At 39.3% G+C, this 22,356-nt stretch overlaps 1 long non-coding RNA gene across 1 annotated transcript in view; it reads left to right on the top strand.

Annotated features, from left to right (window-relative positions):
* Positions 1 to 21,427, top strand: part of LOC106004959 — a 47,875-nt gene extending 26,448 nt beyond the window's left edge. Inside the window, exons 5-9 of the long non-coding RNA XR_001178059.2 lie at positions 893 to 1,007; positions 7,887 to 8,026; positions 15,194 to 15,353; positions 20,221 to 20,264; positions 21,194 to 21,427. This is a non-coding gene — a long non-coding RNA (uncharacterized LOC106004959). The remainder of the gene's footprint in view (positions 1 to 892; positions 1,008 to 7,886; positions 8,027 to 15,193; positions 15,354 to 20,220; positions 20,265 to 21,193) is intronic.
* Positions 21,428 to 22,356: the final 929 nt, after the last annotated feature.

The raw sequence follows: 22,356 nt of genomic DNA, 5'->3' as shown, positions 1-22,356 counted from the left end.
TATTATTAAAAAATTAAAAGGAGAAGGAAGTCAAAAGAGTATAGCAAATAGGAATCAAATTTTGAATGCTCTAGAATTCAATTATTAATTATCATTATAATTATAATCAATATAATAAAATAGATCACCTATTAAACAAATAAAACTATCAAAGTGTCTCAGCACTCAAAACTGTAAAACATACTAAGGCCTATGTAATTCAACAATGGGATTTGTATTTGACCCAATTCTAATAACTTTACTTATGTAGTGTATTTGACTATAATACATTAGAGGTAGTAATATTTTGAAACAAAGTTTGGGAAAAGAAGACATTTGCTGTTAACTGTTACTTTTAAGAAGTAATACCTGGAAAAAAAGAGAAAAAAATGCTTATTAAAAAACAAGCCCCCAAATACTAGACTGTACTAAATAACTGTAAAGAATAAGCCCCCAAAGCATAGCTATCTGGGGCCTTTAATGTACAAACACTAGAATAGTCTGTATATATTTTGTAGCACTGTAATTAATATTTATTATGATGATTATCAATCATCAGGAAAAGAGCTTATATGCTCTAGCTTAAGAAGGAAAAGTATAGCCCATTTAGAAAGTCTTTAATCCAAATTGTTTAGAATGAACAATTCTTTAAATCTTAGAAGTGAATTATACCTATCATGGAACCTCTCTAGTGGGATTTACCTCAAAGGAAGACAAGGATTTTTCCAAATAGTTTAACTTAAAAAAAAAAAAAAAAAAAGGAGGTTGTGTTACTTAGGCATAGGCGCCATCTACTGGCAGAAAGCGAAAGTTTCAGGGTAATTGTTTTGTCACTGTTATAGGACAATATGGAACTGGCTACATCCAGAGGTTTTGTTAAAGGTTTTAGAAATGTCTATTTTAAATTGTACAGGTTAAAATGAAAATTATTCATTAAATTTCAAAAGAACGAAGGTTAATGAAGATCACAAAGTGAGACAGAAGTTGAAGATGAAGAAAATAGTGTCAACATAAATAGTAGAGATATGGTAAGTATAAAAGGGAAAATCAATACAAATAGGGTTTCAGAAAAACTCTATTGAGCATTGATCATAGGTATACTGTTTATTATATACATACATTTTTATGGGGAATGTTTTGTTTTATTTTTACATTCAGCTCCCCGTTTAAAAATATGAATGAATGGTGGAATTCTCTCTTCTCTGATGATGGTGGTTATAGGCAACTTTATTATACATTTAAAAATTAACCAGTAGTAAGGAAACCTGAGTTTCCTGATTAATTATAGTTTACCGGGCGCCTGGGTGGCTCAGTGGGTTAAGCCGCTGCCTTCGGCTCAGGTCATGATCTCAGGGTCCTGGGATCGAGTCCCACATCGGGCTCTCTGCTCGGCAGGGAGCCTGTTTCCTTCTCCTCTCTCTCTCTGCCTGCCTTTCTACCTACTTGTGATCTCTCTCTGTCAAATAAATAAATAAAATCTTAAAAAAAAAATAATTATAGTTTACCAACAAATAATTATTAACTCAGTGTTCTTCATAACTACACAAGTTCAAGGGAATGAATAATATTGAAAAAATATATAGTTTCTGTTTATAATCAAACAAAATGCAGCTGATATGATAACAGATAGTTATAACAGAAAATATTTAGTAGGGAAAATCATTTAAAAGTCATACCAAACCTAAAACCACTGCCTAATCAAAAGCTCAAGAAGGGGTGTTCCTGCTAATCCTGGTGTTTTGCGCATCTCTATTAAAAGTTTATTGTGTATGCCCATAATTTGGTTTGACATGTTTCTTTCTACAATTTCTGACACTGCTATATTCAAATGTAAATACAAAATCAACTTTTTCCAAAGTTAAATAGGTATCCTTTTTGAATCAGCCACCATTTTGGATTAGGAGGCAGTAGGACACACTCTTTGGCTGGAGAGAAGATAGGGTTTGGAGATACGTGGTCCTGGGGTTGAATCCCAATTCTGCTAGTAGTTTTGAGACTGTTTGCAAAGTATTAAAACTCTCAGAGCCACAACATTCTCATCTATAAAGAATTAGTAACATCCGTTATGTGAAACCATATGACATGGCATGGCTATGGTAGATATTTATTTCCTAATTCTACTTCCTGAAAAATGTGCTAGATGTTCAGGTTCTAAAGACTGGTAAGATTAGGTCCCTGTACTGAAGGAGCTCGAAATAACTAGGGTGAATAGTTGGCTTGGTATCCAAAATTACAGCTTGTGGTGTTAGTAGGAAGATGATTTCTGAAAGGAAATCCATCGATTGTTTTATTTGGGAATTTTATTCATTTATATGCAAATATGTCCATTTCATATTTATATTTCTCAAGTTTTAATTTTCAGATTCACATGCACTAATCATGGGCAAATGAAGTGTACATGGCCTTTCTGGTTGCATATCCCAGGGTGGTCCCTTGATGATAGTCATTTATCCTGATTCTTAGAGTTTTCGAGATGATTGTTGAGATGTGGTTTGGCCAAGAAATTTCTCAGATATCATTTGTTGCGCCATTATTCTAGAGCAGGAGATGCAAGGACTTGAGGCTTTCTGGGTATGTTTTGCTCTTCACCCTGCTCTTCGCCCTGAGAGACTAGCCCCTAAGGACTGACTCATCTGGAAGCCAATCTCAGTTTTACATGTCTGACTCCATTAAGGCTGTAGTTCCTGTCAGATTGCCCATCCCCCACAGCTACAGAGCTCATTTCAGATTCTGTTAACCACTGCTTTCCCCTCCCCCTTCAAGTCTGGGGATGGGACTGGCTTCCTGTGGCAGGTGCTTCGCTTGAATTCCTTTAAACTTGTCCACATGCCTTAATGAAAGTCCTCATTAAACTGTCTTTTGATGACATCTTTTGAAAGTGTTTCTCTTTCCTGCTGGGATTCTGACTGATAGAAGGCTTCTAGTCAGAATTCCAGCAAGAATATGATAGAAAAGAAATATATATACTAAGCAGGAGAGACACAGGCAGAAGAGGCTAGCTAGTTTTATGTTGTAGTAACAAACACTAAAATCTTAGTGGTTTAAAGCATGGAAGATTATTTCTCTGTCACTCAAAGATCACTATAATCGATGCGGTTCTCCAGGGCAGCTGTCATTCATGTGTCACTTAACAATCAGATCTACTTCGATCTTCTGCCTGCAACTTCTTACCACAAGACATCCCCATTTGCTGCTATAGGGAAAAAGGAAACTGGGAGATAGTTTGGCAGCTTTTTACTGCATGAGCCACATATCATTTCCTCTCACAGTCTCCTGACTGGAAATATCATATGCCCTGGCCAAATCCTAAGGCTGGGAAGTGTAGTTTTCTGTGAGCCTGCAGAGTCTGACACTCACTCTGGGTAGTTAGTAGGATAAGATTGAATTGCAGGACACCCTGATGGTGTGAGAGAATCATAGAGTTGAAGAGTGGTTTTGGGAAAGACACATGTGTTTTGTGTCAAGGAAAGAACCCTAGAACGACAAAGAACTGTTTATTCTGAATAATGTGATGAAACTTCACTATTAGGAGTTCTAGGTAGTCTCATGGGAGTCCCACTGTTTCTCACCATGCCAAGAACAGATGATACGGCTCAATCCCTAAACTCTCTGCCTTTCTCTTTTTTATCAAGATAGCTGCACATGAAGAAAGTCAAAGGTCAGGGCCCTCTGGAAATATTTTTCACAGTGATTGGAGATGGAGTGAGTAAACCAAAATAATTAGAAAAGTCACAAACAAATAAAATTTGACATTACTGACTTAAAGCTGCACAACCGTTACCATCAATAAGCAAGTAGCACTGAAACCTAAAGGTGGGGGAAAGGGAAGCAGTCACTGACAGATAAGAACTAGGGTCTCCCTCGATTTATAAGTGGACTGTTTTGGCATTTAAAAGCCTGTTTTCATATATATATATTTCATTTACTTTTCACAACCCCGGGGGGTTTTAAATCCCTGTGTTTAAAAAATGATTAATTTTACTTATGGCTATTTATTCACGATTGTTTATAATACCCCTATTCTGGCAACATGTCATCTTGGTTAGCAAAGACCACCCCTCACCCCTCATACCTTCTACAATATAAATACATAGAAAGTTCTAATTTAATATAAGAAAAAAAATGATTTTTTAGAAGATTTTGTTTATTTATTTGTCAGAGAGAGAGCACAAGCAGGGGGAGTGGCAGAGGGAGAGGCAGGCTCCCTGCTGAGCAAGGAGCCCATTGTTGGACTCCATCCCAGAACTCTGGGATCATGACCTGAGTTGAAGGCAGAGGCCTAACCAACTGAGACACATAAGCATCCCCCAAAAAATGTTTCTTGAATACACAGCTGTGCTTGAAAGAAAAAAAGGGAGAATCCAGAGGTCTTAGAAATAAAGAGGGAACTCCCAGCCATTGGAGGAAGCCTGTGAGCAAACGCTGCGGTGGGCTGAATAATGGACCACCAAAGATGTCTGAGCCCTACTCTCCAGAATCTGTGAATATGTTACATGGTAGATGGAATTTGACAGAGGCGATTAAATTCAGGATCTGGAGATGAGGAGATGATGCTGGATTATCTGGGTGGGCCCAGTGTAATCACATGGTTCTTATAAGAGAGAGGGAGGTAGGAGAGAGAGAAGAAGGTAATGAGATGAAGAAGGAGATTGGAGAGATTCACCACAGCCAGTGAATGCTGGCCACCTCTAGTAGCTAGAAGAGGAAAGGAACAGATTTTCTCTTGGAGTCTCCAGGAGGAAAGGGCCCTTAATTTTAGCCCATAAAGCTCATCTCCAGAACAGTAAGAGAATAAATGCGTGTGATTTCAAACCACCAAATTTGGGGTAATTTGTCACAGTAGCAATAAGAAACTAATACAGGTGCCCAGGCAACCAAGGAGGTTATCAGACATGGATATGGATAAAATTGGACAGGAAATAGGAATCTCACCCCTAGGTAGAAACAAGAGACTTGGTCCAGAGCCCCCGTAAAGAGAGGAGCAAGAACTGAAACCATGACTTGCAGGAGGGAACCAGAATTGCTGTCTGCCCCTGAAGTATGCACAGTCATAGAGTTCCAGTGTATGTAGCTGGAATAGTGCCAGGACCACGAAGAAAGAAAACTAACAGATCTGAAAGATTAGACTTGGAGGACACCTGGGTGGCTTGGTCAGTTGAGCAAACCACTCTTGATTTTTGGCTCAGGTTGTGATCTCAGGGTCATGAGACAGAGCCCCGAGTTGGGCTCCATAGTCAGGGGGGAGCCTGCGTGAGATTCTCTCTCTACCCCTCTAATCCTCCCACACGCGTACTCTCTCTCAAATAAAATCTTAAAGAACAAAAGATGATTAGACTCTGAAGAGGGAATTAGTGAACTGAAAGACAGGTGTGAGAAAATGAGCTTGAATCCAACACAGAGGCATAAAAACATGGAAAATACAAAAAATAGATTAAGAGATTTGAGAATAAATGAGAACTACAGCATACAACCCATAGACATTCCAAGATGAAAGGATTGAAGAGAAGTGGGGAAAGGCAAGGGGAAGAAAAGGGCTGAGAATTTTTTTGGGGAAACTGATGAAATAATGACTTGAGCCTTCACAATGAAAAAGGGCACTGAGACCTGAAGAGTTAGACAAAAATGAATCCGTTAGTAGAGATATCAAAAATGTAATTCCAAAGACTAAGCTCGTGGAGAGAATCTTAAAAGTAAAAGCAAAGCCAAGCCAACTCAAACCAAAATGGTAACAATCAAAATACACAGAACCCACAAAAGACAGAAAAAATAAACAACTAGATTGTAGAATAATTTTTAATATTCTGAGGAAGAATAAGTGATAACATACAATATAAAGCTAGCTAAGTTATTATTCAAGAGTTAGAGAAAAATATATTTTCAAAGTCAGAGCGTTTACCACTCAGACTTTTACTGAAAGAAATAATAATAAAAAAGTAACAAAAGATGTATTCCCATAAGAAGGCAATAAACTCACAAGCAAGAGTAATGCTAAGTAAAGAAATTAATAACTACATGGGTAAACCTAACACTGAATTGAAAAAAATATATATATAATGATTAATTGTGGGAAATCTGAAAACAGGATGGAACCGAGCAATAATAACATGGTACACAGAAGAGGAATTTATTGTCATTCAAGCATCTTAAGATCTATGGTTTGGGAGAAATGAGATATTGACTAAATTTAGACACCAATAAATTAAATATTCATGTAAATGAAAGGGTAGCAATTTTTTAAAAGATGAAATGTATAAACTAAATCAATTGATTTCTAGCTTATATGCAATAATTATAATAATAAATAACATGTAACATCTACTAAGTTCTTCACAATATTAAGTCATTTAATCCTCACAGCAATCTTATTATAAGATGAAGTAGCATAATTGTCCCCATGAATTCTGACTCCAGAATCCATGCTCTTACCTACTATGTTAATGTTTTTAGATATCTCTTAGTTTGATTACAGTTGCAATAGATGTCAATATTTTTTACACAGTTAGCAATAATAAATGTGGCATGAAAAGATATACAAAATTCTATAAAACTGAATCTCTATAGCTTTAAAAAAAAAGGCAGGACTGTAATATAATATTTCTTCTTGGCAATCAATGAAGGATGGGGAGAGATAGAAGCAACCCTAAAACTAAAGTACCAGTAACTAGAAATGGATTCGATGTGAGGATAAATATGAGAATTTATTATAGGAGAAGGTGACATTGCAAATCGGTAGGATAAAGACAAATTACTTAATAAATGGAAGAACAGTTACATAGTAACCTTGAAAAATATGATTTTGGAGACCTACCTTACTCTTTTTTTTTTTTTAAGATTTTATTTATTTATTTGACAGAGAGAGACACAGTGAGACAGAGAAGACAAGCAGCAGGAGAGGGAGAAGCAGACTCCCCAAGGAGCAGGGAGGCTGATACAAGGCTCAATCCCAGGACTGTGGGATCACAACATGAGTCAAAGGCAGACACTTAACAACTGAGCCACCCAGGTGCCCCAGAGCTACCTTACTCTTTACAGAAAAATAAAATCCGGATAAATCAAGAATTTATTTATTTATTTATTCATTCATTCATTCACTTGTTTATTTATGATTTTATTTATTTATCTGAGAGAGAGAGAGAGTGCGCACAAGAGGAATAAGGGGAGAAAATCTTCAAGCAGACTCCCCACTGAGCATGGAGCCCAACGTGGGGCTCGATCTCACGATCCATGAGATCATGACCTGCACCAAAACCAAGAGTCAGATGCTCAACTGACTGAACCACCCAGGTGCCCACAGATAGATCAAGGGTTTAAATGCAAAATCTTCCTTAAAGAAGGAAGATATGATTGTTTACAGATATTTATACATGAAATCTTCTGATTGTGTACAACCCAGAAGCAAAAGCAAAGTCATTATACAGCAAAATATAGACAAATCTGCAGAGGGCTCCAGGTTTTCCCACCCACTACTGAATGTTGGGGCTACTGTAGAGCTAGAAATCAGCCATAATACCTGACTTGCTAAAATGTAACACAGAGGCTGCTGAGGGCAGGAAGTTTTCGGAGATGGAGAAGGCCTTTGGAAAGCCAAGGCCCATATGACCACTCTGTGGTTGGAATGCCTCCAGGAGTTGCCTTCCCCAAGGCTTTCTTAGCCCAAACAGCTGCCCTGTGATCTGAAAGATGTATGCATTTTCCCTTGGGCTACAGGTAGTAGAACATGCAGATTAGCAGATCTGGTAAACAGATCGATCTAGTTTCAATAAAACCCCTTGTCGTACATTCTGTGCTTGAAAACAGGGATAAGGATTTGTGATTATCCTGAAGGACCAATAAAATTGGGAACAAAGATGAGCAAAGGGTCTTCGCCTCTGAGCGTTGACCCCATTCCATTCTTCTCTCTTTCACAGCAGAGTCTGGAGTAATCTTTCATCCGTCGGTACAAGGATTGCTGCTCATCCCCGGCAAGTGGTGACCGCAACGAGATCACCTTGCAACGGACACCATATGGACACCGCCCCCCCCCCCCAATCCATAAAGTCTGCGCACAGTAAGTTGGCTTCTGCTCACGACCAAGTTCAGGGAAGTGTCAGGCATGAGCATTTTTATGGAATTAAAAGATCTTTGAAAAGCCCAGATATGGGGCATAGGCAAAGCCTCTCTCTTGAGAAGAGACAATATATTAAGGTTTTGAAGCAAATCTTCAAGGCTAATGGGGCTACCATAAATGAGGAACAGCTCCGACATATGTTAAAAGCAGTTTGGGTGTAAATCCTTGGCTCCTCAAGCACAGTACTTTACCTGTAGGACTTCGGGAAAGAGCAGGTGCTGTGAAAAGAAAACACAACAAGGCTGTAAAATCCCTCTTTCTGCCTTAACTACCTGGGGTTTAGTTCGAGCTACTTTGGCTCCTTTACATACAGAAGCTCCCCCTAATACTCCTCTCACCTAGAATACAGATGACACAAAGTTAATTGAAAACCTCCCTGTTCCCACTAAGAAGGAGGAATCACAGATCATTCATAATGTGGAGCATCTTTCTCCAGCTGCATGGGAGTCTTTACAAGACTCTGTTACCCTGACTCCGTCACCTGAAACCCTCCTCAGGGACTAAATTTGCCTTTAGGGCCAACTCCTTCTACCTTAGATACTGATGGGCCCTTGTCTCAGAGAGGCTATCTTTAAAGGAGAATTAGACATATTCCCAGCGTTACTGGACCAGCAACAACAGCAAATTCATGAACCTCTGCCTTTCGATTTCTTCAAGGAAATTCGGAAAACTGCCAGGGGAGAAAAGAAGCTCATCCCTTTTTTGAGAGGACTTACTGACTCTCTGGCTACTAATTATGATAGGACCCCTTGGGATTGGCGGTATCTATGTAAAACAGTCCTTGGGGCCCCTCAGTGTTTGGTCTGACGTACTGAATACGACAAGTTCTGTGAACAACAAGCTGCTCAGAACCTCTTAGGCAGGAGTTCCTATAGTGGCTGAGTGGCTTCAGGGGAGAGGTCCAAATGTTGATGGGGGGTTAGCAACTTCTTATGATCCCCTGAGTCTTCGAACAATGCTTTCTTTGTGCAAAACGGGCTTGGGAATGGATCCCTGATCAGGGCACCCCGGAAGGCCCTTTGCTTTTATTAAGCAGGGCCCTCAAGAACCCTTTATCGAATTCGTCAATAAATTACAGCAAGCTATTCAGAAAAAAATCAGCCATAATCAGCTGCAGACATTTTGCCGTTACAATTGGCATATGAAAATACCAACAAAGATTGTCGAGATGCCGTGAAAGCCGTCCGTAGTAAAGCCTCCGCTGTCGGAGAATTAATCAAAGCATGCCAATGGACTGGCACAGAGACTCAGAAAACAAGAGCCTTTGCAGCGGCATTGCACTCTGCATTCTCAAAGGAAATGGATTATAAATCTGTTTCCAATGTGGAAAGCCTGGTCACTTCAAAAAACCATGCCAAATGCCCACTTCCAACACACACTCAGTCCCTCCAGGGAATCACCCCCAAAGAAACCTTGTCCAAGATGCCCAACGGGCTTTCATTGGGCTAGCTAGTGCAAATCACAATTTGTTCGCACAGGCCACCCCCTAATGCAGACAGCCTCCCAAAGGGCCTTGTCTCCAGCCCCGCCAATAACAGGGGACCTCTGTCTGCTTCGGTTACATGAGCAAACCATAGCTGCCCCTCTCAAAGCCCATACCCCCTGCAGTGCAGGATTAGACCACCCCACTCAATCAGAAGCTGTCTTAAAGGAAGGAGAAAACCCCGCAAAAGGTCCTACAGGAGTCTGGGGTCCATTACCGAAAGAAATAGTAGGACTTATTCTAGGAAAATCTAGCCTCAGTATCAAAGGAATCCCAGTTATTCCAGGAGTCGTTGACAGTGACTACACAGGTGAAATTGTTGTCTTCATGAGAGGAAAAGGCCTACATACGTTCCCTCCAAAACCAAAAATTGCTCCTCTACTCCTTCTACCTTACTGGGTCCCTGGGACCCTATCAGCAGAGAAAGGTGATCAAGGCTTTGGCAACACTGGGACCAGGGGCATTTATTGGAATCAAAATATCTCTTTTTGAGGAGCCAATGATGCAGGTTAATATACAAGGAAAATGGTTTATACGACTCATTGATACAGGGGCAGATGTTACCATTATTAGAGCCACTGATTGACCAGATAAATGGCCCAAATCCCCTTCCAATAATTCTATAGTTGATATTGGGACTTGCAACCAACCCTACCAGAGTCCATCAATTCTTACCTGCAAAAACGCAAGTAGAAAACTCGTTTACTGCCAGCCATTAGTACTAGCAATACCCATTTAGTAGGAAAAGAGCTACTCTCCCAATAGGGAATGAAAATTAGGGAAACTCCTTTTTTAATTGGGGCCACTGTCCTTATTTCTCCCCCGCCCTTAACATGGTTAACTTCTAAACCAGTTTGGGTTAAACAGTGACCCCTTAAAGGGGAGAAATTAATACAAGCAGAAGCTCTTATCTGAGAACAATTAAAGTTAGGACACATAGAACTCTATACTAGCCCTTGGAATTCTTTTATTTTTGTAATTCCTTAAAGGTCAGGACAATGACCTCAGAACTATCAGTGTAGTTCTTCAACCTGTGGGGCCACTTCAACAAGGACTGCCATCCCCTGCAATGATCCCTAAAGATCGGGTTCTTGGTAGTCATCGATTTATTTATTTATTTTTTATTTATTTATTTTTTTTTTTAAAGATTTTATTTATTTATTTGACAGAGAGAGATCACAAGCAGGCAGAGAGGCAGGCAGAGAGAGAGGAGGAAGCAGGCTCCCCTCTGAGCAGAGAGCCCGATGCGGGGCTCGATCCCAGGACTCTGAGATCATGACCTGAGCCGAAGGCAGTGGCTTAACCCACTGAGCCACCCAGGTGCCACCGGTAGTCATTGATTTAAAAGATTGCTTTTTCACCATCCTTCTAGCCCGTTGGGACAAAGAAAAATTCACTTTCACAGTTCCCACTGTTAATAATCAAACTGCTTCTGAACGATACCAATGGAAAGTCCTTGATAGTCCTAATAGCCAAATAGTCCTAAATAGCTCCACCATGTGTCAGCATCATGTACATAGAGTATCTCAACTTGTGAGAGATAAATGGTTTTATGCCAGAATTATTCATCATATGGATGATGAACTCATCATCTTTGATGATGAACTCATGAACTTTGAACTCATCCTGATTCAGAGACTACCAAAAGTACTTGCCTTCTTGCAAAACACTGTAGCCATGCAAGGTATGTTAATATCCTCAGATAAAATTCAACTCGTTTCACCCTGGAAATATCTAGGTTATTTGCTCTGAAAGAACAATTAAACCACAGAGATTAACTATAGATAAAAAGCAATTAAGGACTCTTAATGACTTCCAAAAACTTCTAGGAGATTTTGAGGATTCAAAAGAGTTTCAGGATTCCAGCGCATTCCTCGTCCAACTTATGTGCAACCTTGCAAGTGGACGCTTCTCTAACCTCCTCCCCCGCCCCTTGGAGAATTAATCCCCTTGGCTACACAGGAGGTTTCCTTGGTTGAAGGGGGCCTATCTTCCCCATATCTCTCTAGAATTGAGGCTAATTCTGATACTCGTTTGTTTTTTTTTTCCCCACGCAAAAAAATGCCTTCTGGACTCCTTGGTCAACTCACCCTAAACCTCCAATATTTAGAATGGATATTCTGGGCTAATACCCACCCAAATCTATTTCCCCATATCCAGATATGATGTCCACTATTATAAGTAAAAGCCAAGATGCCTACACCCGTCAAGGATAGACCCACATGTATTTCATATCCCCGTTGCTCGGGAAGAGTTTTCCTTCATGCACAATAATCGTTTCCCTGCATGAATTGCTCTTGCTGACTTTGTTGGCATTGTTAGCTATTCATTACCTTCTGATAAGATACTTCATTCACTTTGCTGCTCGCCACCCTTTCACAATGCCTCGTCTCCCACTCCTAATGCACTGTTTTTACAGATGGGTCTGGAAAAACTGGAAAAGCTAGAGTATATGGGGCAATGAGTCAGTGCTTGTTTACTCAGTATTCCAAACTACCCAGAGAGGAGAACTCAAGAGCCTCGATATTAGCTTTGGAATCTTTTCCGAATGAACCCTTAAACATTCTTAGTGATTCGGCTCAGGCTGTCTTTGTCTGCCGAAATATTGAAACTGCCTACATCAAACCCTGTTTGCTGCCAGCTGTTTTTACGTTTTTTGATTCTCTACAACATTTGCTAAGACAACGTTCTCATGCAGTTTACACAGGTCCTATATGCTCTCACTTGGTCCTCCCAGGCCCCCTCGTGGTCAGGAACCATCGAGCAGATGCCATGGTAATTAATGATTTTGTTATTAGAAAAAGCTTGTCTTTCACATTCCTTTTTTCATCAAAATTGGAGATCTCTTAGCAAGGAGTTCTCCATATCCCAGACTCTAGCTAGGCAAGTCATTGCTCAATGTTCTGATTGTCAAGGTACAGGTACCTCTCCCCCTCCTTCCAGAGTTAACCCCTGTGGGCTCACTCCTAATGAAATCTGGCAAATGGATGGGACCCATATACCCTCCTTTGGACAGTTATGTTATGTTCATGTCATTATTGATACCTTTTCCAATTACATTTTAATCTCAGCCCTAGCTAGAGAAACCACAAAGCACATTATTAAACTTCTTTACCACACACATTTCCCATTCTAGGCATTCCTACAACTATAAAAACATAATGGACCAACCTATACTACTCAATCCTTTGCTAAATTTTGTATGCTCTGGGGCCTTAAACAAATTACTGGAATCCCATATAACCCCCAAGATCAGGCTATTATTGAGAGAGCACATTCTACCTTTAAACTTGTGATACAAAAACAAAAAGGGGGAGATATGGGTCCTATAGCCCAATTACAGAAAGCACTGCTTACTCTAAATCTTTTTAAATTTAAATCCTGATTTTGAAACTCTGGCCGAAAAACATTTTAAATCTCACTCACCATCAACACGATGTGGCCAAGGACTCTGGAAGGACCCAAACAGGGGCATCTGGCAAGGACCAGTAGAACTCACAACATGGGGGCGAGTTGTGCTTGTGCTTCCACTCAGGATGGACCAGTGTGGATCCCTGCTAGAAACATTAAACATTACCTGGCCTGGCACAGCCAGAATCCAGTCCCTCAGATGAGGCACCTGAATCTAGAGGAGAAGCAGTTGCCTGTCATGTGCCAGTATCCACAAGGCCAAATTCGTGACCTGGGGAGACCTCAAAAAGACGACCCCAAAAGCCGAGGAGATTCTACAACAGACCAGAAACCCTCAACTCCTTAAAACACGTGCTTGGCTGTGGTATCTGTGCTTAACACCAGTTCTACCATGGTGTGTAGTCTTGTCTTTCTTCTGCGGCTGCCTAGGTGCTTCATGTCATTTTATTGGGCCTGTGATATAAATCCCCTTCCCCAAACCTGTTGCCTGAGCAGATGCCCGTTTTCCTTATTTTCAACAATGTCACTAATGTGGTGGGAAGAATTCCCATGCCCTTTGACACCCCTCATGTCAATGGCCCTGTCTGGATCTCAGTCTCACCTAACTTCAGTGTTTATTCCTCCATCCTACCCTTATGTGTCTTCACTACTAATATCTTCTGTGCTAGACCTGTGATTCAGAATTTTTAACCTTGCATTCCTCCTCATGACAACCAAAGGGCTAATTTAACCTACCTCTCTATGGGAAGTGTATCTCACGGTGGTATCACCACGGATTTGAGTCATTCTCCCCTGCCCTCCTGTAAACAAAATAGCAAATGGACCCCCTCCGGTGGTCAGATCACATGAGAGTCTTATAGAGGGCGGGTTCCCCATATTTCACAGCTGGGACCATACAGTACCACCAAGTGGAGACCTGTCCCGTCTTTACTTGTAATGTGTCTTGTAATACCTCTCTGCAACTGGTCCTCTGGCCATTCTTGGACCTTCTACAGTTCTTATCCCATAAAATCGCAAGGGATATAGCGCCCCTCCTGGCTTCTTGAAGCATTTCTAATCCAGTCTTCTTTATGGAGACTAGGACATTGATTTTTCCCCTTCAAAGTTCAGCATGCAGTTTACAAAAAAAAAAAAAAAACAAGAAACAAAAAACAACCTCCAATTACTTTGTGACCTTATCGTGGACTCTCCTAGAGCAAATTATCTCAGGCACTCCTCACCCTTCTGTCTTGGTTTTCAGTTACCCGTCCTTGTATAAAGACAAAGATTTCATTATCTCTCCTAATTGCTTCACCTGTCCTTTCATATTCTAACTTGTCTGAACTTCATGCATCCTCAGTCTTTGTACTAAGTAGGCAGGCCTGTTCCTTTATCCCTGCTGATTTTACCAGAGATTGGGAAGGATCCAAATTCCTCAGCCTTCTGAGTCAGGCATTCTCTGACATCAGACACTCTAAGCGCTTCTTGGGCCTGCTCATTGTGGGCATTATGGCGGCTGACTCAGTTATTATCGCGTGGCAGCTGCCTCTCTTTCTCACTCGGCTGCCTCTGTGGTTCAGCTGGCTATTAATACCACAAGGGAATTTCAACTTCAACAAACTATTGATCAAAAAAAAAAAAAATACTATGACGTCTTCCACTTATCTTGGAGAAAAACAAGAAGTCCTAGCCTGCCGGCAACGCCTCCTAGGTGACTGGGCTCCCACATCCATCTGTATTACCCCCCCCCCCCCGGCCAACTCCCCCACCCCATGCCCATGATTGGTAAAAGATAAAGAAATAAATGCATGGATCACTCCATATATTTTAACTTTTATTTTTTTTTAAGATTTTATTTATTTACTTGACAGATTACAAGTAGGTATAGAGGCAAGCAAAGAGAAAGGGGAAAGCAGGCTCCCTGCTGAGCAGAGAGCCCAACGCGGGGCTCAATCCCAGGACCACGAGATCATGACCTGAACTGAAGGCAGAGGCCCAACCCACTGAGCCACGCAGGCGTCCCCATAGTTTAACTTTTGACATTCAGCAGCTAAAGGGTCCAATCTTCACCTCATTGAGGGCGGTGGAGAATCACAAGCTTCACACAGAAGCTTGGCAATCTCTTTCCAACAGTCTGCGGTGGCTTAACCCGGCCACGTGGTTCTCCTCCGCAGAATGGGGATTCTTCGGAGTTGCTAATGTAATAATAATTGTGGTTTTTCTTCTCTTCATAGTCTGCAAAACTGGAATAAATGCCCTATTCACTGCCAGAGATGAGAAGCGTATCTGCACATCACAACTGTCTCAAGAACTACTTCTTCCTGCTTTAAAGAAACAAAAGGGGGAACAAAGAGCAGTTCTGCATGTGTGTGTTTTATGTATTGGAGCTCCATGGTAAGATTCCATTTAACAAAATGCTCAGTTGCTAGAATAAGAAAAAGAAGAGAAAGAAGAAATGGAAAACCACTCTCTCCTCGTGCACACTGAGGCCCAGAGCAGTTAACTGATCCATAGCAACATAATCTGGTCCAAACTTGGGCTATTTTGTTTTGTTTTTTTCTTTTCACTATCCCTTTGTTAAGAGTAAGTAGCCCTTGAAATAAATCCTCTTTTGTAATAATTGAATAAATAGCCTGTTGACTTTTTCTGTTTCTTTAGTTCTCAGTAGTTTTGATGGCTTTAAGTCTTTTTCACATGTCCCATTATTGATTATTTAATTTCTTAATTTCTTAATGTAGTAATTATGGTACTACAGAGTCTAAAAATGTGCAGGTTAGAGAAAAATGGAATAGACTTTTCAAAGAAATATACAATGTGTGTGTGTGTTTAGGTTTAAAAATTACCCCAAACAATTAATCATTAGAAACATTTTATAACCAAATCCAAAATATCTTATTGTAAGGAGGAGTCACCTTTGAGGCAATTCTGTAGCAGATACCGTGGTAATTATTACAATTCCAGGAAGCCTTTTTGCATGCTAGTCTCAGAAAGTTACTGCACGAAAAAAAATCTACTTATATATGTAAAAAAATATATAAAAGGATATATACATACATACGTGTGTGTGTGTGTGTATATATATATGGTTTGATGTTTTGCATGTATTATTTTTTAAAGATTTTTATTTCTTTACTTGAGAGGAAGAGAGAGTGAGTGAGAACACAAGTTGGAGGGAGAGAGAAAGGGAGAAGTAGATTCCCCGTTTAGCAGGGAGTCTGATTTGGGGCTCAATCCCAGGACCCTGGGGTCATGACCTGAGCCAAAGGCAGACACTTAACTGGTTATCTGAGCCCCAAAGGTGCCCTATGAATATTATTTTAAAATGTTTTTATAGCCTGTTTATGTTTTGAAAAATAAAATAAAAAAATTACTTCCTGGTAAGGAAAAATAATCTGGTCTTTATTTAATCCTTAAATTATTTGTAGTCTCAGATTACCACTTTCAAACTTTTCACTAAGTGGCTGAGATTTATTTAAAATGTTACCATCCTTCTGTAAAGAATTCTTGTCATTTTATGAATGAATATAAATCCTCTCTATAAATGAGCTCATTTTCACCTGAATTGTTAGGAAATTCCTCTATTACACTAATATTTTAAAGCATTAAGCTTATTGCTTCATTTAGTTAAACACAATAATTATAGAAAGAAATCACGAAATGCCAGGAAAACTAATACAAAGATTAAAGGGGTTTTACAGTGAACTAATCTACAAATCAAATAACTTTATTATAAAAATAGTTATACTCTAATAATAGAACTCTTTATAGACCCAATTAATAACATCCAACAAAGATGATCTTGTTTAAGCTACCTCATTAGAGGCTAAGAAAGCTTTTGAAGTTTAACTAGAGCAACATTTTCTGATACTTCACACATTTTGATTTAATTCTCATATTTGTAAGAGGATCAGGTTTATTTTATAAGAGGTTCAGACCTTTATGTAAGTCCTAACCAATGAGTCACTAATGTTTTTACTTTTAAAATAGAAGCTAAGCAGGGGTGCTTGGGTGGCTCAGTCCATTAGGCATCTGCCTTGGGCTCTGGTCATGATCCCATTCTGGAGTCCTGGGATCTAGCTCCGCATCAGGCGCCCTGCTCAGCAAGGAGCCTGTTTTTTCCCTTTCCCTCCACCTCTCCCTCTGTGTGGGCTCTCTCCCTTTCTTGCAAATAAATAAACAAAATCTTTTAAAAAATAGAAGCTAGTTGTCAGTTTGAGGACTTAATGAAATTAAGAAAAATATTTTACTCTAATTCTTTTTTTTTTTTTAAGATTTTATTTATTTATTTGACAGAGAGAAATTACAAGTACACTGAGAGGCAGGCAGAGAGAGAGAAGGAAGCAGGCTCCCTGCTGAGCAAAGAGCCCGATTCGGGACTTGATCCCAGGACCCTGAGATCATGACCCGAGCCGAAGGCAGCGGCTTAACCCACTGAGCCACCCAGGCGCCCTTTACTCTAATTCTTAAGAAAAGAGTAAAATTTTATGCAAGCAACATTCTACATATTGAAATAGTAAATGACAGTAGTAGTCTTTTGAACCCTGGAATTTAAAAAATAAAGGAATTTTCAATAGTGATCTGATATAGGCAATTTCCTTAAGCGAAAATACACACAGCATCTCTGATCACTTAAGCTAGTTCAAAAAAAAAAATCATGGTTTGAGTCACTATATTGTACAACTGAAACTAATATAAGACTGTATATTAACTATATACTGCAATTAAAATTTTTGAAAAAAGGAAAAATTATACTGTAGAATTAGTAAGCCACTAGGTCTTCGCTCTTCTACTTTTTCTGGCTAGTCTGCACACTAACAATTTTAGGAGAAGTACTTAAGCTTCTTTCATCTACAGATTCTCCAAGTAGTAAATGAAAGATAGGACATTATCACTCAAAAAATTGGGTACTTCCCTGTATATCTTATTTTTAATCTATTAAGGACAGAAATGCTTTATACTGTCCTTACAGTTGATAAAGCCTTCTTTATTTATTGTTAATAAAGTTCTGCAAAATTGTCATTCTATATCTTATATGGAATAGAGGACATTTAGCGTTTTTCCTGAAATAACTTAGCATTCATTTGAATTCATCCCTTAGGTTTGTTTTTTTATTCTAGGTTTAAAAAAAAACCAAATTATTCTCATCTTTATTCATGTTTTCTATTATTAAAACAATTATTACTATTGCTTTTTCTTTTTCTTAAAATGTGGTAATAAATGTTAGATGTTGGATTCCAAAAGGGGCCTTGTCAGGCCAAAAATAGGGAGAGATTACTTTCTTGCATGTGCTTATTAGAACAAGAATGGGAGGGTTTTAGGAAGTATCCACATGGAAAAGATGGAGATTTTGGTGAGTCTCACAATGATAGGGAGGTGGAAGTGGAGGAAAATATGTCTCAAACACCAAATCTAACCACGAAAATGGCCAGAAGTAAGACATTATATGGAAAGGGCCAGCTCTTTAGAATAAGCAAAGAACATGTGATGGAGATTAAGCGGAAACTGGATTTTCTTTAAAGATTAGAATTAAATTTGTTGTTTATTAACCATTTTTCATAACAAGTCAGTCTTTAGCTGTGGATGACATCAGTCATTTTTCTCCTGAATATACCAGGAGAAAGATACTACACGCTCAATGTTATTGGGAAAAAAGTAATAAATTGTGAATATTTCTGCAAACCTAATAACATGAAACAGAATATGCATTGAAGTAATAAAATAGTGGGAAGATGTAAAAAAATGGCCCAGGTCTATGTTACACCAGTAAAAAGGGGTCAAATGGCTTTGGTAGTGGTTTTAAGGGTTCATGCTGGAATTTAAAGTATGATAAGCAGAATTCAACATGGGGCTTGAACTCACCTCCCTGAAATCAATAGTCTCATGTTCTATGGTCTACCTACTTATCTAGCCTGGTGACCTACAGATTTCTTTCCTTTTTTTTTTTTTTTTTTTAACTACTAAATGAAAGGAGTAGATTCTGAAGATGTGAAATACTAGTCATCAGACATTCTAATATGAAATTCTTATAAACAAAATTTTATGCAAAATGACTCAATATCATGCTAAGTTTTAAAATGACAGCATTTGCTTATACTCTCTTTGTTGTTTTTGTTTGTTTGTTTTTTAAGGGGGGCAGGGAGGAATAGAGGGAGAGGGAGAGAGGAAGATTGAGAATCTTAAGCACGGCTCTACACAGGTCTCCATCTCACAACCCTGAGATCATTCATGACCTTGAGCCAAAATCAAGAGTGTGATACTTAACCAACTGAGCAACCCAGGCACCCCTGCTTACACTCTTATATTGAGCTTACAGACCACCAGGGCAATTCTAAATACACTATTCTGAAATTAAAGATTTGTCTTATAATTAATACTATTTATGCCTTGAACTTGGGTTTACTAGAAGTAAAATTTATTTATTTTTTAAGATTTTTAAAATCTATTGGATAGAGCACAAGCAGTGAGAGCAGCAGAGGGAGAGGGAGAACTAGGTTCTTTGCTGAGCAGGGAGCCTGATGTGGGACTCCATCCCAGGACCCTGGGATCATGTTCTGAGCCAGAGGCAGCAACTCGACCCACTGAACCACCCAAGGAACCCTAGAAGTAAAGTTTAAATCTTTGGATAAGTTCTACGCATCACACTATACTTCCTATTTTTTAATATTTTAAAATATATTTTGTATTTTATAATCTATTTTTTATTTCATATTTTTCATTTTGACTATGCTTAGTTCTAATACTATCCTAGGCAAAGTTTTACAGATCTATATTAAGATTTTCCATAAGTGAACATTAAAGTTGGGTGCCTGGGTAGACCAATCTGTTGATCTCTGGGTCCTCGGATCGAGCCTTGCATGAGGCTCCCTGCTCATCCCGGGAGTCGGCTTCTCTTTCTCTCTGCCCCTCCCCTTTACTTGCTCGCTTGCCCACTCACTACCTCTTTCTTAAGCTAATTAATTAATTAATTAAATCTTTAAAAAAAATTTAAGTATTCCAAAGCCAAACTATTTAGAATAAAAGAGAAGTTTGTGAACCACTAGAAAGCAATGAATTGGGCTTGAGATCTGAGTTCTTTAAGGCCCTAACAATCAAGAATAATTAAGAGAGAGAGTTCCTTCCTGCCCAGTGGAACCTGGGGTTGAATGGATGAGAAAAGGTGACGTTCTTTGTTAAGTCCAGTACTGTGCTAAGTGCATTATATACACTAATTTCATCCAGTAACATATCCTATGAGTTTAATCTTATTACTTTGATTTTACAGGTAAGACAACTGCTGCTTACATCAGTAAAGGTGACTTGCCCAATGTAAGTAAGAGATGGAACTGGGATTTGATTCTAGATCTGTCAGATACCATTGTCTGGATTCTTCCAGTTGTGTAATAAGACAGGTAGCGTAAGTTCTTCATCTTTGTTCTTCCTTTTCAGAGTTCTTTTGGTTTTTCTAAGTCCTTTTCATTTCCATATGAGTTTTAGAATTAGCTTGGGGAGGATTGAAATCTTAATATTGAATCTGGTTCAGTTATGTAGAAATACTTTGATCCTTGGGGGTTTGCTTTTAAGCTTTTTAAGCAGGACCAGACCTGCAATTAGTCTAAGGCTAATTATTCCCCACTAATGAAGCATACCCTTCTTGGTGCTCTAACTGATGCTGTTTGAATTATGAAGTTGTTTTTGGTTTTGCTTTTTTTTTTTTTAAGTCTAGTTGGGAATTGGTATTATTCCTTGTCCCGACAAACCACTCACTGTTCCCTTAGTCCTTTCACATCATTCTTTACCCAGCCACATACATATACTGATCAACACTCAACTAATCACTAAATTCAGTCTCTCTGCAGATATCTGGTGTTCTCCCTGTGATCTCTCTCCTCTCTGGAACACAGCCCTGTGAACTCTAGCAAACTCCCACTTCTATCTTCTCAACTCAAGTAGACACTGGGCTCCAACTAAGTTCTTCCTTCCTGTACTAAGGTTTGGAAACTTTCTCCAGAGCGGAACCTGGGACAACTGGGGGGACTAAAGAGCTCCACTCCTTTGTTTTCTAACTCTCAGGGTTCCTTGACCTTTGTTGCTTGATGTCCAGTGTCTTAAGTTCCATTGTTTCCTTTCATCCCACTAGAGATGATAGTCTCTTGCAATTATTAGAATGTAAACAAAATTGATATGTGTAAATTCTAGTTCATGTGCCTAATAAAAAGCTGCTTGCCCCACACTTCCTCTTTCCCCTTCCCACATAGTGTAGTAGGGAATGATGCAACAGCTGAGTGGAAGGACCCCAGGCTTCTAGACAGCTTCATGGAGCAGTGCCATCCTGACTCCCTCACTACCTTGAGCTTTCATGTGAGATAGAAAAAAACGTTTTAATTGTGAAAATGTCTATGCTACCTAAAGCAATCTACACATTTAATGCAATTCCTATCAAAGTACCATCCATCTTTTTCAAAGAAATGGAACAAATAATGCTAAAATTTATATGGAACCAGAAAAGACCTCGAATAGCCAAAGGAATATTGAAAAAGAAAGCCAAAGTTGGTGGCATCACAATTCCGGACTTCAAGCTCTATTGCAAAGCTGTCATCATCAAGACAGCATGGTACTGGCACAAAAACAGACACATAGATCAATGGAACAGAATAGAGAGCCCAGAAATAGACCCTCAACTCTATGGTCAACTCATCTTCTACAAAGCAGGAAAGAATGTCCAATGGAAAAAAGACAGCCTCTTCAATAAATGGTGTTGGGAAAATTGGACAGCCACATGCAGAAAAATCAAATTGGACCATTTCCTTACACCACACATGAAAATAGACTCAAAATGGATGAAGGACCTCAATGTGAGAAAGGAATCCATCAAAATCCTTGAGGAGAACACAGGCAGCAACCTCTTTGACCTCAGCCGCAACAACATCTTCCTAGGAACATTGCCGAAGGCAAGGGAAGCAAGGGCAAAAATGAACTATTGGGATTTTATCAAGATCAAAAGCTTTTGCACAGCAAAGGAAACAGTTAACAAAACCAAAAGACAACTGACAGAATGGGAGAAGATATTTGCAAACGACATATCAGATAAAGGACTAGTGTCCAAAATCTATAAGGAACTTAGCAAACTCAACACCCAAAGAACAAATAATCCAATCAAGAAATGGGCAGAGGAAATGAACAGACATTTCTGCAAAGACATCCAGATGGCCAACAGACAAATGAAAAAGTGCTCCATATCACTCGGCATCAGGGAAATACAAATCAAAACCACAATGAGATATCACCTCACAGCAGTCAGAATGGCTAAAATTAACAAGTCAGGAAATGACAGATGCTGGTGAGGATGTGGAGAAAGGGGAACCCTCCTACACTGTTGGTGGGAATGCAAGCTGGTGCAACCACTCTGGAAAACAGCATG

This window comes from Mustela putorius, unplaced genomic scaffold (genome assembly GCF_011764305.1).
Source record: "Mustela putorius furo isolate JIRA1106 unplaced genomic scaffold, ASM1176430v1.1 tig00003869_pilon_pilon_pilon, whole genome shotgun sequence".
In the NCBI taxonomy this organism is placed as follows: domain Eukaryota; kingdom Metazoa; phylum Chordata; class Mammalia; order Carnivora; family Mustelidae; genus Mustela; species Mustela putorius.
This window is presented reverse-complemented; position numbering and strand designations above follow the sequence as displayed.